Below are 14,000 nucleotides of genomic sequence, written 5' to 3'. Positions count from 1 at the left end.
GGGAGCTGAGGGGACTGGGGGACTCCATAGGCAGGTGCGCGGAGCGGCCGGGACTACTGCCCTGAGGGGGGGCTGAGGGGACTGGGCGCTGCCTTCTTTGAGGGTGGGGCAGTCAATTAGCATATTCCCGCCTTATTGGCTATGGGTGCCGCCATCTTTGAGGGCGGGGCAGTTAATTAGCATATTCCCTCCTTATTGGCTCTGGGCGCTGCCATCTTTGCAACAGTGAGGATCAATTAGCATATTCCCTCTTTATTAGATAGGGTGATACATCTGACAATGGGTTAATTTTCAAAATATATAACGTACTCATACAACTCAACACCAGGAAGACAAACAATAAAATTAAAAAAACGTGCAAAGGAAAAGAATAGACATGTCTGCAAAGAGGACATACAAATGACCAAGAGATGAAAAAATGCCCAAAGTCACTAATTACCGAATTAAATTAGTAATTAAATTGATGCAAATTAAAACTACACTGAGCTATCATCTCACACCTGACAGAATGACCACCATCATTAAATGAACAAACAAGACGTGCTGGTGAGAATGTGGAAAAAAGGGAATCCTACTACAGTGTTGGTGGGTGTGCACATTGGTGCACTGGAAAACATTATGGAGTTACCTCAAAAATTAAAAATGGAATTGTCATTTGACCCAATGATCCCATTTCTGTGAATATATCCTAAGAATCTTGAAACACCAATTCGGAAGAATATATGCAACCTTATGTTCATAGCAGCATTTTGTATAATATCCAAGCTTTGCAATCGGCCCAAATACCCATCAGTAGATGAATGGATAAAAAGGCTGTGGTACATTTACACAATGGAATACTACATAGCAGTAAAAATGGAGCTTTTACCCTTTGCCACAGCATGGATTGACCTGGAGAGTATTATGCTAAGCAAAATAAGACAGTTAGAAAGGAATAAATATCACATGATCTCACTAAGGTATGGAAGCTAATGAATAAAATAAACTGATGATCAAAATAGGTCCAGAGGCATGGATGCATGGGACAAAATGACAGATCTCAGAGGGGAGGGTGGTTGGTGGTGGGGCTGGGACAGGAAATGATTGACCAGAGAACATATATGCATGTATGTATAACCCATGGACACAGACAATAGTGTGTGGAAGGCCTGGGCTGGAGCAGTAATTGGGTGAAAGGGGCATGAATGTGAGGGGGGGGTAGCGGGGAGGAGGGAATGTTTGACATGTGCAATAATACTGTTAGCAATAAAGGAAAAAAGAATTGTTACATATAATTTCTCTTTAATTTGTTACTGTAACATCCTAAAGTAAATTTTGTGAATTTTTCCTGTAGAAATAGAAGAATTTATTGAAGAATTAAATGTGTATTGTCTACACATCGACAGAAACAATAGTTCTTTTTTTTAAAAAAATGTTTTGTTGAAAGTATCACAAATGTCTCCCTTTCTCTCCCTTTGACCTCTTTTAACACGTCTCCACCCCTCACCACAGGCCTTCACCACCCTATTGTCTGTGTCTGTGGGTTATGCATACATGCATTGAAGTTCTTTGGATGAATCTCTTCCCACTCATCCACCCTCCCCACCTTGCTTCTGAGACTTCAAAGTCTGTTCCATGCTTCTGTGTCTCTGAATCTATTTTGTTCATCAATTTATTTTGTTCATTAGATTCCACATATGAGTGAGATCATGCGATATTTGTCTTTCTCTGACTGGCTTATTTTTCTTGGCATAATACTCTCCAGGTCCCTTCATGCTGTCTTAAATTGTAAGAACTCTTTTTTTACTGCTGCATAGTATTCCATTGTATAAATCACAGCTTTTTTATTCATGAATCTACTCATGGTCACTTGGCTGTTTCTAGATCTTAGCTGTTGTATATTGCACTGCTATGAATGTGGAAGCGGGTAGAGGGAATACATTCTTTCTGATTGATGCTTCGGTTTCTTAGGATATATTCCTAGAAGTGGGATCACAGGGTCAAATGACAGTTGCATATTTAATTTTTTGAGGAAACTCCATACTGTTTTCCATAATGGCTGCATCAGTCTGCATTCCCACCAGTAGTGTATGAGGGTTCCCTTTTCTCCACATCCTTGCCAGTCTTGTCATTTGTTGATTCTGACAGGTGTGACGTGATACCTTATTGTTGTTTTAATTTGCATCTCTCTGATGATCAGTGACTTTAAGCATTTTTCATATATCTCTTGGCCATCTGTATGTCCTCTTGGAGAAGTGTTTATTTAGGTCCTTTGCCCATTTTTAGTTTTTTTGTTAATCCTCACCCGAGGATATTTTTCCATTGATTTTTTGGAGAGAGTGGAAGAGAGAGGGAGAGACAGAGAGAAACATCTATGTGAGAGAGACACATCGGTTGGTTGCCTCCCACACGCACCCTGTCCAGGGTGGTGAAGCCACCCTGCAACCGAGGTACGTGCCCTTGACTGGAATTGAACCTGGGACCCTTCAGTCCGCAGGCTCATGCACTATCCACTGAGCAAAACCAGCTAGAGTGGTCCTTTCCCCATTTTTAAATTGTATGGTTCCCTTTCTTTTGCTAAGTTGTATGAATTCCTTATATATTTTGGATATTAACCCTTTATCAGATATATCATGGCCTGATATGTTCTCTCATATAGTGGGCTTCCTTTTCATTTTGTTGATTGTTTCTTTTGCTGTGCAGAATCTTTTTATTTTAATGTAGTCCCATTTGTTTATTTTCTCCTTAGTTTCCTTTTCTCTAGGAGATGTATCCACAAACATATTGCTACGAGAGATGTCTGAGATTTTGCTGCCTATGGTTTCTTCTAAGATTTTTATGGTTTCACGTTTTACATTTAAGACTTTTATCCATTTTGAATTTATTTTTATGTATGGTGTAAGTTGATGGTCTAGTTTCTTTCTTTTTTTTTTTTTTGCATGTATCTGGCCAATTTTCCCAACAACATTTATTGAAGAAAGGATATTGACTACATTATATGTTCTTGCCTCCTTTGTCAAATATTAATTGAGCATAATGGCTTGGGTTGATTGCTGGGGTCTCTGTTCTGTTCCATCGATCTATATGTCTGTTCTTGTGCCATTACCAGGCTGTTTTGGTTACAGTGGCTTTGTAATATTGTGATCCCTCCAACTTTGTTCTTACTCAAGATTGCTGTGGCTATTTGGGGTCTTTTTGGTTCCATATATATTTTTGGAGTATTTGTTTTAGATCTGTGAAATATACTGTTTGTACTTTAATAGGGAGTGCATTGAATCTCTACATTGCGTTGGGTATCATGGACATATTAATGATGTTTATTCTACCAATCCATGAACACGGTATATTCTTCCACTTGATTATATCTTCCTCTGTCTCTTTGAACAGTATGCAGGCCGACGCTCTAGCCACTGAGCCAAACCGGCTAGGGCCAGTTTGTTAATATTTTGTTGAGGATTTTAGCATCTACATTCATGAGGAATATTTGCCTGTAATTCTCTTTCTTTGTGGTGTCTTTATCTGGTTTTGGAATTAGGATAATGCTGGCCTCATAAAAAGAGCTTGGAAGTGTTCCTTCCTCTTGGATTTTTTAGAATAGTTTGAGGACTACAGGTGTTATTTATTCTTTGAATGTTTGGTAAAACTCCCCTGTGAAGCCGTCTGGACCTGGACTTTTTTTGCTGAGAATTTTTTTATTACTGCTTCTATTTCATCAGTTGTTATTGGCCTACTCAGGTTTTCTTATTCTTCCTGATTGAGTTTTGGAAGATTGTATTTTTTTTAGGAGTTTTTCCATTTTCCCCATTTGTCTAGTTTGTTGGCATATAGTAGTTCATAGTTTTTTCTTACAATCCTTTGTATTTCTGAGGTGTCAGTTGTTACTTCACCACTTTTGTTTCTGATTTTTTAAATTTGGGTCCTCTCTCTGTTTTTTGATGAGTCAGGATATCAGTTAATCAATCTTGTTTTATCTTTTCAAAGAAACAGCTCTTGGTTTCATTGGTTTTTAAAAAAAGTTATAATAGACATTTATTTATATATTTGAAACCCAGATGGTTTTAAATTATGCATTTCAAGTTTAACCAACATAATTAAAATACTGAGGACAGATGCATCCACAGATTAATTCCATGATAATTTCTTTGCCCATTCTTCTCTTCTTTCCCAAATAACCTCTTTCAGATATGGTTCAAGGTAGAATTTATCCTCCTCATATTTTGTCCACTGCTATTTAGGCAAGACCTGCTGCCTCATGGACAGGTCCAGTGCTCTCTTAATGCGAAACACCCTGTAGTTATACAGGCTCTCGGGAAGCCTTCTGATGGCTTCTTCTACATGTTTATTCACATGTATTGTATTGTCTCTCATTAGCCCCACTTTATTTAATTCTGAAGCACTGTAATACCATTTTCGAATACCCTCCAGCCACCGGCTGGATGCTGCAAAGGCAGGCTGGCTTGCCATTTTGACCTGAGACTGAAGCGTTGCCTACTTCATTGATTTTGTTGTATTGTTGTTGTTTTTTAGCCTCTATGTCATTTATTTCTTCTCTAATCTTTATTATTTCCTCCCTTCTACTTACTCTGGGCTTTTCTTGTTCTCTTTGTAATTGTTTAAGTTGTTGGGTTAAATAGTTTATTAATAATTTTTCTTGTTTTTTCTTTTCCTTATTATTTTTTTTTCAGTTAGACCTGTAGTGCTATTAACTTCCCTCTCAGGACTGCTTTTGCTATGTCCCATAGATTTTAGGTTGTTGTGTGTTCATTTTAATTTGTTTCCAGGAAGTTTTTTTTTATTTCTTTCTTGATCTCATTGATAACCCATTTATCCTGTATAATAAAAGAGTAATATGCCAATCGACCGAATGGTGGAATGACCAGTCGGCGTGGGGTGGGGCCGGTGAGCAGGCAGCACCAGGTCAGCCAAGGCATGTGCCGCAGGCAGAGGGAGGGGATGGCAATCGGGGGACGGTGGTGACTCTCTGTGGCCGAGGGGTGATGGGGGGGAGGGACGGGGCCGGCCATTTGCCAGCCCACATTGTCACCTGATCAGCCCGCCCAGTCGCCTCCCACAGAGCCGTTAGTCGGACATCCCCTGAGGGCTCCCGGACTGCAAGATGGCGCAGGCCAGGCTGAGGGACCCCCGCCCCCAAGTGCACGAATTTTTGTGCACTGGGCCTCTAGTTGTTTAATAACATGCTATTTAGCCTCCATTTGTTTGAATGTATATTTTGCAGCTTTGGGGTGAAATGTCCTATAAATGTCTATTAAATCCAACCTGATCCAGTGTGTCATTTAGAGTCACTGTTTCCTTGGTGATTTTTTGTCTTGAAGGTCTATCCAGTGAAGTCAGCAGGATGTTAAAGTCGCCTACTATGACTGAATTGTTGTCGATCTCTTCCTTAAAGTCTTCTAGAAGTATTTTTTAAAATATATTTAGGTGCTCTATATTGGGTGCATATATATTTACCAGGTTATATCATCATTTTGGATTGGTCCCTTTAGTATTATGTAGTGACCTTTGTTGTCTCTTGTGATAGCCTTCAGTTTGAAGTCTATTTTGTCAGATATGAGTATTGATGCACCAACTTTTTTTTTCATTTCCATTTACATGGAACTTTTATTTCTATCCCTTCACTCTCATCCTGTATGAGTCTTTTATTCTGAAGTGGGTCTCTTTTAGATAGCATATAGTTGGGTCATATTTCTGTATCCATTTAGCTCTACCCCATGTCTTTTGATTGGAGAATTTAATCCTTTTACATTTAAGGTTGTTATTGAAAGGTATTTATTTATTGCCATTTTTAATTCTTTAAGCTTATGTTTCTTTCTCTTCTACTCATTTTATCAGTTCCTTTAGCATTTCTTGCAGTGCTGGTTTGATGGTGATAAACTTCTTTAGGCTTTTTTGTTGTTGTTTTTTAGTCTGGTAAACTGTTTATTTTACTATCTATTTTGAATGGTAGCCTTTCTGTATATTGTAATCTTGGTTTCAGGTCCTTGCTTTTCATTACCTTGAATAGTTCATGCCATTCCTTTTTGGCCTGTAGTTTCTGATGATAAATCAGCTGACAGACTTATGGGAGTTCCTTTGTAGGTAACAAATTGCTTTTCTCTTGCTGCCTTTGAGATTCTCTCTTTGTCTTTAATTTTTGGCATTTTAATTATGAGTCTGGGTGTGGACCTGTTTGGGTTCTTTTTGCTTGGGACTCTCTGTGCTTCCTGAACTTGTGTGACTTTTTCCTTCACCAGATTAGGGAAGGTTTTTTTTGCCATTAGTTTTTCAAATACATTCTCTACTTCTTTGTCACTTTCTTCACCTCTGACACCTCTATTATGAGAATATTGTTACATTTCATGTTGTCCCACAGCTCCCTTAAGCTATCCTGCTGTTTTTTTAATTGTTTTTTCTTTTTGGCTTTCTGATTATGTGATATTTTCTGCCCTGTCTTCTAATTCACTGATCCGATTCTCAGCTTCCCCTAAGCTGCTATATTCCTGCCACTGTGTGTATTATTGCCAGATCATTTTTCATATTTATTATATCTTTTCACATGCTGTTGAACTACTTTGCCACCATTATTCTGAACTCTATGTCTGATTAATTTCTTATCTCCTCTTCATTTAGCTCTTCTTCTGGAAAATTCTCTCATTCTTTGATTTGGGGCTTGGTTTTTTTTGTCACCCCATTTTGGCTGCCTGTTTGGGTTTGTGTCTGTTTATTATGTAGATCTGCTATGACTCCCAATCTCTAGTGCAGGACAATGTCAGACACTATTCATAACTGGCTCTGAGTACGCTGTTTGGAGCTATCAGCAATCCACAGCTTGTTGCTCCCTCTGCTTGGGCTGAGTGCCTTTGTAAAGGATGAAGATGTGCTCCAGGGTCTCCCTTTCCTAGCACTGCACCCTGGATTAGATCAGGCAAAGACTCAAAGTCTCCAGAGACCCATCTCTGCCTGCAGTACCATTGACACTCAGTTTTGATTAGCCTTCAGGCTGTCAACCACAGGATAGGGTGAGACGTCTTCCAGCAGGGTGGGGCAACTGCCTTCCCCAGGCAAAAAAGTGCCAGTATAGCGAGCAAAGGTTTACCTAAGGATGGTGTCCTCTGCATTGTAAGGGAATGTCTCAGCACAGGAATCTGTGGTGGCTGCCCTCTAAGCTCCAACCCTTGATCCCCCAAACCTGGCTTCTGTTCACACAGCTCCAGTCCACTCAGCCCTCACTCTGCCGGAGCCCAAGGTGGGTGGCTGTACACAAAATTTTGTATGTTGGCCCTTTAAGAAGGTGCCTACATTTCCAGCTGTCTCCCCCTGGTAGACAGAAACCCTGCTGCTTTTCACAGCCAGATGTTTTCACATTTCTCAGTTCTGGTCTGGGGAGTCCCACTTGGGGTTTAGTACCCAGAGTTCTCAGTGGGAACACCTCCCACAGCTTAGATATCCCTTCAGCTGCTGTCTGTAGAGCCCAGCCAGCCCTTTTGAGCCTGTGCACTTCTTACCAGTCTCTATATGCGGTCTCCACTTTCTGTCCTTGGTTATCAGGGTTCTCTCCAGCTGGTCTTCAGTTGATTATTCAGGATGGTTTTTCTGTATTTTAGTTGTATTTCCAGTTTGTTCTGGAAGAGTGTCAGTGTAGCTTCCACTCATTCCACCACCATTTTGGAATCTCAAAAGACATAGTTTTTCCAAAAACACTTCTTAAAGTGAATATTAGACTTCTCAGATTTGGGTTCTGTTATACTCTCAGCTAGGTTTTCTTTACACATGGGGCAGCATCTCTGAAAATGTATAGAAAGTTTTCTGATGTAATATGATTTGTTAAATAACTGTCCATGTCTAGAGGTAGCTTCTTAGGAAGGCCTCTATGCTGTCTAGCTTGTCTTGTGGCATTGTGGCAGGTCTGTTCTTGGTGTCATTGATGGTGCCACAGCGGTGGTGTGTGTATAATATCAGAGATATCTGAAGGTGCCCTTGGATTCAGACTGTGCCCAACCTTGAGTCCCCATATACCCAGTCAGCAGCTTCTGGAAGGAAGACATTTTTCTGTTTGTTTGTTTTTTAATTATTATTATTTTTAAATTGTTGTTATTTTGTTTTGTTTGATTTGGTTTTGTAGGAGAGGAATGGAGACGAGGAATTCTTAACTTTCTGTATATTTTGAAGAGGCAAAATGAAAAATTTTTTTACCTACTTGCTTCTTGTTGTTTATATTGACTAGACACAGCTGATTCAATTGTTCCCACAATTCTGGTGGCAATCCTGATGGTCAGGATCATAGATCTGAAAGCAGGCTCATCTGGAATAAGGGATATTTTAAAGTGATTTTGAAAAGAGGAGCTTAAGGTGAGCCATACTGAAGGCACAAAATGGTTGGATCTGAATTAGAACTTCTAATAAAACAAGAAATAGTGCTGCCTGCCAATTCTCTCCAAGGAAAGAAGAATTAACAGACCTGGCCTCTTTTTATTTTTTATTTTTATTGTTTAAAGTATTACAAATAGTAGTACATATATCTCCTTTTTTTTCCCCATTGACCTTCTTCCGGCCTCCCCTACCCCCTGGCACATGCCCGCACCCCATCTCCCCAGTCTTGTCCATTGGTAATGCTTATATGCATGCATACAAGTCCTTTGGTTGATCTCTTACCCCACTCCCTCCCAACACTCCCCAGCCTTCCCACTATAATTTGACAGTCTGTTCGATGCTTCTCTGCCTCTGTATCTATCTTTTTGTTCATTAGGTTATAATGTTCTTTATTATCCATAAATGAGTGAGATCATGTGGTATTTTTCTTTCACTGCCTGGCTTATTTCACTTAGCATAATGCTCTCCAGTTCCATCCATGCTGTTGCAAATGGTAAGAATTCCCTTTTTTTTTCTTCATAGCAGCGTAGTATTCCATTGTGTAGATGTACCATAGTTTTCTAATCCACTCTGCGGATGGGCATTTAGGCTGTTTCCAAATCTTAGCTTTTGTAAATTGTGCTGCTATGAATATAGGGGCTCATATATCCTTTCTGATTGGTGTTTCTGTTTTCTTGGGATATATTCCTAGAAGTGGTATTACTGGGTCAAATGGCAGTTCCATTTTAAAATTTTTGAGGAAATGCCTTACTGTTTTCCACACTGGCTGCACCAGTCTGCATTCCCACCAGCAGTGAAGGTGGGTTCCTTTTTCTGCTCATCCTCTCCAGCACTTGTCATTTGTTGATTTGTTGATGATAGCCATTCTGACAGGTGTGAGGTGGGACCTCATTGTTGTTTTGATTTGCATCTCTCATATGATTAGTGACTTTGAGCATGTTTTCATGTGTCTCTTTGGCTTTCTGAATGTACTGTTTTGAAAAGTGTCTATTTAGGTCCTTTGCCCATTTTTTGATTGGGTTGTTTATCTTCCTTTTGTTAAGTTGTATGAGTTTCCTGTAAATTTTGGAGATTAAACCCTTATCGGAGATAACATTGGCAAAAATGTTCTCCCATGCAGTGGGCTTTCTTGTTGTTTTGTTGTTGGTTTCTCTTGCTGTGCAGAAGCTATTTATTTTGATGTAGTCCCATTTGTTTATTTTCTCCTTAGTCTCTCTTGCCTTAGGATCTGTGTCTGTAAAGATAATGCTACGACATATGTCTGCAATTTTGCTGCCTACGTAGTCTTATAGGATTTTTATGGTTTCCTGTCTTATGTTCAACTCCTTTAGCCATTTTGAGTTTGTTTTTGTGTGTGGTGTAAGTTGGTGGTCTAGTTTCATATTTTGCATGTATCTGATCATATTTCTCAGCACCATTTATTAGATAGGCTGTTTTGACTCCATTGTATACTCTTGCCTCCTTTGTCAAATATTAATTGAGTATAATGGCTTGGGTCCATTTCTGGGTCCTCTGTTCTGTTCCATTGGTTTATATGTCTGTCCTTGTGCCAGTACCAGGCAGTTTTGAGAACCGTGGCTTGGTAATATAGTTTGATGTCTGGTACTGTGATCCCTCCTTTGTTCTTCTTTCTCAGGAAAGCTGTGGCTTTTTGGGGTCTTTATAAATTCCAGATGAATTTTTGAAGAGTTTGTTCTAGATCTTTGAAATATGCCATTGGTATTTTAATAGGTATTGCATTGAATCTATCAATTGCTTTAGGTAGTAAGAACATTTTAGTGATGTTGATTCTACCAATCCATGAACATGGTATGTTCTTCCATTTGTTTATGTCTTCCTCTATCTCTTTTTTCAGTGTTCTGTAGTTATCTGAGTACAGGTTTTTTACGTCCTTGGTTAAGTTTATTCCTAAGGACCTTAATTTTTTTGGTGCGATGGTAAATGGGATTGTTTTTTTAATTTTTCTTTCTGTGACTTCATTATCCTATCTAATAAAGATGGAATATGCTAATTGACCATCACTTTGTCACAAAGATGGCTGCACCCACAGCTGAGGCCAAGTTCCCATAAGGAGCCTTAATGAGCAATCAGCAGGGACCTGAGGCTACGCCCTCCATCGCCCCCATGGGGCTTGACAGGGGACCTCAGACCGCATCTCCCACCCGGCAGGGCTTGACAGGGGACCTCAGGCTGTGCTCCCCGCCCCGGCACCTGGCCAGGGGACCTGAGGCCATGCCCCCTGACCGGCGGGGCTTGACGGGGGACCTCAAGGTGCACCCCCAGTGCTGGGTTGGGGGAACTCAGGCCACACCCCCCGCCCAGCAGGGCTTGACGGGGTCCTGAGGATGCACCCCCTTGCCAGTGGGGCTTGATGGGGGACCTGAGGCTGTGTCCCCCCCTGCCTGGCAGGGCTTGATGGGGGTCCTCAAGCCATACCCCCCACCCAGCGAAGCTATATGGGGAACCTCAAGGCACACCCCTTGCCCTGGTCTGGGCTGAGGGACCTTAGGCCAGGCCCCCTTGTCCTGGCACCAGGCCAGGGGACATGAGGCTATGCCCCCTGCCAGGCAGGGCGTGACAGGGGTGGGACTGGCCGGGTCTGGATCTAGCCCAGTGGCGGTGGGACCGGTCGGGTCTAGGTGTCATGCGATTTTGAGGCGCATGTGGGTGGGTGGGGACTTGACTCTGGGTCCCGTGGTACGCCCCTGACTCTGACAGGAGGAAGGTTTTCATATACATTTTACTAATTTTCTTTCATCTCTGACACTTCCTACCTAATAAAAGAGTAATATGCAAATTGACCATACCTTTGCTACACCCACCAGTCACGCCCACCAGCCAATCAGAGCGAGTATGCAAATAAACCCAACCAAGATGGCTACAGCCACAGAGAGCAAGGTTTCCCAGGCAACCGAGGAAGCCAAGCTTTCCGCCTGCCCTTGCCGGACTAAGCCTCCACTCAAGCTACAAAGTTTCAATTATAGAAGATAAATAAATTCAAACAAATGGCGGCAGAATAGAGCTTGAGAGAGCAGACCAGGGTTGCCTCCAGCAACAGAGGAAGCCAAGCTTTCCACCTGCTCTGGCCGGCCTAGGCCTCCACTCCAGGCTACAAAGTTTCAATTATAGAAGGTGAATTAACCGCAACAGAAATGGCTGCCGGCCACAGAGTGAGCAGGAGGCTTGGCTCTGCTCCAGGCTACTAAGTTTCAATTGTAGAAGATAAATAAATTCCAGATACCAGGGCCTCCGCTTTGGTCGCCAGGGGGCGTGGCTGGCCTGCAAACCACCACAGGCCCCTCGCTCAGACTGCCCCATGCCCCAAGGGAACCCCCAACCTGATCAGGGACACCCTTCAGGGCAAACCAGCTGGCCCCCACCCGTGTACCAGACCTCTATCCTATCTAATAAAAGAGTAGTATACAGATTGACCATCACACCAACACACAATATGGCTGCCCCCATGTGGTCAAAGATCCTGCCCCCATGTGGACACAAGATGGCCAGCAGGAGAGGGCAGTTGGGAGGCACCAGGCCTGCAAGGGAGGGCAGTTGGAGGCGATCAACCCTGCAGGGGAGGGCAGCTAGGGGTGACCAGGTCGGCAGAGGAGGGAAGTTGGGGGCAAACAGGCTGGCAGGGGAGCAGTTAGGCATCAATCAGGCTGGCAGCGGAGTGGTTAGGGGGTGATCAGGCTGGCAGGCAGAAGCGGTTAGGAGCAATCAGGAAGACAGGCAGGCGAGCAGTTGGGAGCCAGCAGTCCTGGATTGTGAGAGGGATGTCCGACTGCCCAGTGGGATTGGGCCTAAACGGGCAGTTGGATATCCTTCGAGGGGTCCCGGATTGGAGAGGGTGCAGGCTGGGCTGAGGGACACCCCCCCTCCGTGCACGAATTTCATGCACCGGGCCTCTAGTTGGTGTATAAAAAGGCCATAGATTTCTTGGCATTAATTTTGTATCCTGCTACATTGACAAATTCATTTATTAGGTTTAGTAATTTCTTGATGAAGTCTTTGGGCTTTTCTATGTATAGTAACATGTCATCTGCAAATAAGTACAGTTTTACTTCTTCTTTTCCAATTTGGATGCCTTTTATTTCTTCTTCTAGTATGATCACTATTGCTAGTACTTCTAATACTATATTGAACAGGAGTGGCGAAAGTGGGCATCCTTGACTTGTTCCTGTTTTTAGGGGAAATGAGTTTAGTTTTTGCCCATTGAGTATGATGTTGGCTGTAGGTTTGTCATATAGGGCTTTTATTATGTTGAGGTATGACCCCTCTATTCCCACATTGCTGAGAGTTTTTATCAAGAAAGGGTGTTGGATTTTGTCAAATGCTTTTTCTGCATCAATTCATATGATTATGTGATTTTTGTCTCTTCAGTTTTTTTTTATGTTGTATCAGATTTATTAATTTGTGGATATAGTACCATCCTTGCATCTCCGGTATAAATCCCACTTGGTCATGGTGTATGATCTTTCTAATGTATTGCTGAATCTGATTTGCTAGAATTTTGTTGAGGATTTTAGCATCTATGTTCATCAAGGATATTGGCCTGTAGTTCTCTTTTTTTGTGGTGTCTTTATCTGGTTTTGGGATTAGGGTAATGCTGGCTTCATAGAAAGAGCTTGGGAGTGTGCCTTCCTCTTGATTTTTTTTGAATAGTCTGAGGAGGATAGGTTTTAGTTCTTGTTTGAATGCTTGCTAGAACTCCCCTGTAACGTCGTCTGGACCATGGCTTTTGTTTGCTGGAAGATTTTTGATCGCTGTTTCAATTTCTTCAGTAGTTATCGGCCTATTCAGGTTTTTTGCTACTTCTTGGTTGAGTTTTGAGAGCCTGTATTTTTCTAGGAATATGTCCATTTCATCTAGGTTGTCCATTTTGTTGCAATAGAGTTGTTCATAGTATTTTTCATAATAGTTTTTATTTCTGTGGCATCGGTTGTTATTTCACCGCTTTCATTTCTGATTTTGTTTATTTGGGTCCTCTCTTTGCTTCCTAGTGAGCCTGGCTTGAGATTCAACAATCTTGTTTATCCTCTCAAAGAACCAGCTCTTGGTTTTGTTGATAATATATATATTTGTAATATACATATATATATATTATATGTAATAAATTACCTCACCCTACAACTCAAAAAGTTAGAAAGAGAGCAACAAAAAAAGCCCAGCATAAGCAGAAGGAAGAAAATAATAAAGATCAGAGCAGAGATAAATGAAATAGAGACCAAAAAAAAAATATATATATATATTTTTGGTAATTTATTACCATTGTTTCTTGTTTTTTGCTGTAGGCTGGTAGAGCTATGAACTTCTCTCTCAAAACTGCTTTCATTGTGTCCCATAGATTTTGTATTGTTGCGTTTTCATTGTCATTTGTTGCCATGATGCTTTTCATTTCTTCTTTGATCTATCTGGTAACCCTGTCATTGTTTAACAGCATGCTATTTAGTCTCTATGTGTTTGAATTCTTTTGATTGTTTTTATTTGAGTTGATTTCCAGTTTTATGCCATTGTGATCTAAGAAGATGCTTGATATGATTTCTATCTTCATGAATTTGAAGAGACTTTGCCTGTGACCCAATATATGGTCTATCTTCGAAAATGACCCATGTGCACTTGAAAAGAATGTATATTCCGTGGCTTTGGGGTGT

At 41.3% G+C, this 14,000-nt stretch overlaps 1 protein-coding gene and 1 pseudogene across 5 annotated transcripts in view; one reads left to right on the top strand and one right to left on the bottom strand.

Annotated features, from left to right (window-relative positions):
- FGF9 (fibroblast growth factor 9) overlaps positions 1-14,000 on the top strand; it is a 250,548-nt gene that overhangs the window by 227,568 nt on the left and 8,980 nt on the right. The window lies entirely within an intron of this gene.
- On the bottom strand, positions 3,992-4,443 carry LOC103304953 (cytochrome b-c1 complex subunit 7-like; annotated as a pseudogene).

Source organism: Eptesicus fuscus, chromosome 7, assembly GCF_027574615.1.
Source record: "Eptesicus fuscus isolate TK198812 chromosome 7, DD_ASM_mEF_20220401, whole genome shotgun sequence".
Taxonomy (NCBI): Eukaryota; Metazoa; Chordata; class Mammalia; order Chiroptera; family Vespertilionidae; genus Eptesicus; species Eptesicus fuscus.
Note: the sequence above shows the minus strand (reverse complement) of the source record. Positions and strands in the feature narration are given on the sequence as shown.